This window comes from Neopelma chrysocephalum, unplaced genomic scaffold (genome assembly GCF_003984885.1).
Source record: "Neopelma chrysocephalum unplaced genomic scaffold, ASM398488v2 Primary Assembly neopelma1_89985, whole genome shotgun sequence".
NCBI lineage: Eukaryota > Metazoa > Chordata > Aves > Passeriformes > Pipridae > Neopelma > Neopelma chrysocephalum.
In genome coordinates this window covers 352-4,023 of record NW_020918867.1, presented here as the reverse complement: position 1 = coordinate 4,023, position 3,672 = coordinate 352, and the positions used below count along the sequence as shown (strand labels likewise).

General features: G+C 55.9%; 1 long non-coding RNA gene across 1 annotated transcript; it reads left to right on the top strand.

Moving 5' to 3' along the window:
* Positions 1-2,179: 2,179 nt before the first annotated feature.
* On the top strand, positions 2,180-3,395 carry LOC113979849. Its single transcript, XR_003538002.1, has 3 exons — positions 2,180-2,332; positions 2,429-2,471; positions 3,285-3,395. It is a non-coding gene; the product is annotated as an uncharacterized LOC113979849 (long non-coding RNA).
* Positions 3,396-3,672: the final 277 nt, after the last annotated feature.

The window sequence follows — 3,672 nt, the reverse complement described above, 5'->3', positions numbered from 1 at the left end:
TCAGGGATGGGGAGAGAGGGGGGTCAGGGATGGGGAGAGAGGGGGGTCAGGGATGGGAAGGGGGGGATCAGGGATGGGGAGAGAGGGGGGTCAGGGATGGGGAGAGAGGGGGGTCAGGGATGGGGAGAGAGGGGGGTCAGGGATGGGAGGGGGATCAGGGATGGAGGGTCAGGATACAAGTTCGGGGGGGGGTCTGTGGGTACAAACTCGGGGGTCTCTGGATACAAACTCGGGGGTCTGTGAGTGCAGACTCAGGGGGTCCTGTGGGTATAAACCCAAGGGAGGCTCTGGGTACACACTCAGTGTTCTGTGGGTACAAACTCAGGTTCTGTGGGTAGAGATTCAGTGTTCTGTGGGTACAAACTCGGGGGTCTGTGAGTAGAAACTCAGGTTTGTGGGTACAGACTCGGAGGTCTGTGGGTACAAACTCGGGGGTCTGTGGGTACAAACTCAGGTTTGTGGGTACAGACTCAGTGTTCTGTGGGTACAGACTCGGGGGTCTGTGGGCACAGAGTCACAGTCAAGCCCTTGCTTAGGGCCCGCTCAGGACCCTGAATTCCATGTGTTTTATGTCCCGTGCCCCTGTCTCTCGGAGTACTTCTGTCATTGGCCTGGAATTCAGCTCTGAAAGCTTCAGAGATTCAAAAGATTCTGAAAAAGATGTAAAATATTCTGGAATTGAGTGGTTCCCCCTGTACTGCTGCTTGCAGAGACAGCAGGAAAGCTGCTGGAAAGGAAAGCACAGGTCGTTGCAGAAATTAGGTGTCATTTCTGTCTCTGACCCCTCCACCCATTTACATTTCCTCAAACAGTCAATGACAGAAGGGAAAAGTGCCAGGGAGGGAGAAGCCAGGTCTGGGATGCTCTCCCTGCCCTCCCCACCAACCCTTTGCCCTCCGACCCCCCGAGGCTCCGGCTTTTCTCCTCCCCACAGTCACAGAAACACTGGAAATCCCTGCCCCTGGTTCCAAACCATCCCTGGTGTCACTGGCACAGGCTGATCCCTGCCCAAACACAGGCACTCCCTGGGGCTGGGCTCCTCCAGGGGCATTTCCTGGGATGTTGGCCCCGTTGCCATGGCAGCAGCTCTTGGCACCTCCCGGGATCCAGAGTTTGGGGTGCCGGGATCCGTTTCCAACAACGTGTGTCTCCTCCTTGTTCCTCCATTCCCACGGGTGGGGAGAGCACTTATCACACATTATGACATGGCTTAAGCCCTTTTGGACTTTCACACATCAAAAATTCCTTTTTATTTACCATTTTTTTTTGCTTTTGAGAAGCTGTAGCCACACGGATTCTCTCTGGTTTGTGAATATTTAGTGATTTCCCCCTCACCCCAAACATAGAGGGATGTCAGACCTAAAGGCAGGGGGAATTAAAGATGCAAAATCAGAGGATAATTAAGGTTGGAAAAGACCTCCAGGATCATCAAGTCCAACCCTGGAAGTCAAGGCCTGATTTTCAAACCATTTACTTGCAGAAAGACCCCCCCAAAATGCAGCAGGAGAAGTAGGAGCCTTGTCTCGACTCTTGACCTGAGTTAGGCCTTCAGCAAATGTGGGAAGCTGGGTGCCATGGGATTCCTGGGCTCCTGGGGAATCAGGATCAGCTGCCCAGGTCTCCCTGTTCCTGGTCTGGTCATGATTCCATGGGAATTAACCAAGTCCATGTTTACCTGGAGATTAAATCAGTCCCAGCCCCGGGAATGTGCTCCGTGACCTGAGGCAGAGATGGAGCAGAGGAAAGTGTGTCCTGTGACCACCCCCATCCCTTCCCTCTGCAGCATCCCAACCCTTCCCTGCCCCTGGAGCTGCTCTGGGATGTTTTCCCCCCGTTGTTGCAGCAGCTCCCTGCTCCCAGAGCCGCTCCCACCGAGGGCTGGGCACCGTCACCGTTCGCTGGGAGTTTGGCTCTGGCTGAGCCGCCCTTGCCAAGGAACCCGTGGGGAACTGTGAACTCCCAGCACCCTGGCACGGTGCCACCCGTGCTATTTATAGCCCGGGAAGGAGAGTCAAGAGCTGCTTGGAGCTGCTGATTTGAGGAGCAGCTGCCTCTGGAGCAGAGTTCCCGTGGCTGGGGACAGATCTCCGTGTCCCGCCTCCACCTGGGCCACTTCCTTCCTCCTCCCCTGCCCATTTAAAGCCTCCTGCAATTCCTGCGTTTCCCCACCAGGAAAGGCTGTGTGGGCCAAGGCACCTCCTTGCAGGATCTGTTACTTTGGGGAAAATCAGGCATTTTTAGTGTGTGGAGGTCGGGGAACACACTGACTGACTGTCTCCCATCTCTTTGGCAGCTGGTGTATCCTCATGACTTCAGACTGACAGAGAAGGAGGTAACAACTATTTATTCCCTTTTTTTCTCCCGTTTTTAAGCCACTCAGCAGCTCTGATGGGGGGATTCTTACTGGGTGTCTTGGGGTTTTTTGCAGAAAACGAGTATCTGCTACTTGTCCTTCCCAGACTCCTACTCAGGTAGGTGGCAGCAGGGGTGAAGGAAATGGGTCCAGGATGGAAGGGCTGAGTTATCCCCTGGGATACAGCCCAGGCTGATGGGCTGCATCCTCTACAACCGGGGTTCTGGTGCCCTCAGGGCTGAGCAAAGAGGCTTCTTGTCCTGTTGGTTGATGTCTGCACACAGAATCTGTGATCTGCTGGCTGGTTCCTCTATAAACTCATGCACTCCTGCTTCCCCTCTGCCAGGGAAAGGTCCAACAGAAGCAGGAAGGGTTCCCTGAGGTGGCAGCTCTTGGCTCTCACATTCCTGTGTTTGTGAGTGCCCAGTGAGGAGCAGGAGCTGGGAGAGGACAATTCCACAGCAAAAGTGTTCCCGAAGCCTGTGTTTATAAACCAGAAAGGGGACAATAAGAATTAAGTCTCAGTCCAAGCCTGGTTATTTAAGGGTGGTTCCTGACTATTGGTTTCCTACAGCTTCCATGGGCTTATGGAATGGGTTGGGTGGGAAGGGATCTCAAATATTGTCCAGTGCTACCCAGGGACACCTTCCACTGTCCCAGGTTGCTCCAAGCCCTGTCCAACCTGCCCTTGGACACTTCCAGGGATCCAGGGGCAGCCACAGCTTCTCTGGGCACCCTGTGCCAGGGCCTCCCCACCCTCCCAGGGTGCAACATTGTCCTGACGTTTCCTTCCCTCCCCTCCTGTCTCGTGCTGTCTCTGGGGGGTTTCTTTATGCTGTTCCTCTCTGTTTCAGCTCCCTGCAGCCCCCCCTCCCTGTCCCACGGGAGCCATGCCCAGCTCTCCTGAGCCCTGTGCTGTTCTCTGTCCCAGGTGGCCTTGGGGACACCCAGTTCAGCTTCCGCCTGCGGCAGTCGGGGGGCCCCAGGACCTCCCCGTTCCAGGACGACGGTCGGTACAACCGGGAGGCCCCCCTGACGCTGCAGGTCGGTCCTGGCTCGGGGGCACAGCCACGTATTCCATGGATCTGGGGGCTCTGGGGGAAGTGCCCGTCTTCTCTGGCCGTGGGAACGGTCAGGAAAGGAGGAGGATTTCAGGAGAGGGATTTACTGCCACGTCAGTGCTCACAGAGAGCCAGAACGGAGGTGGAACTGTGATGGGAGAGGGAACTGGACCGGGGGGACCCAGTGTGCTGGGAAATGGAGCTGAGTCAGGGGCACTCCCAGCTGTTTTGGGAGAGGGAACTGAATCCCAGGGATTA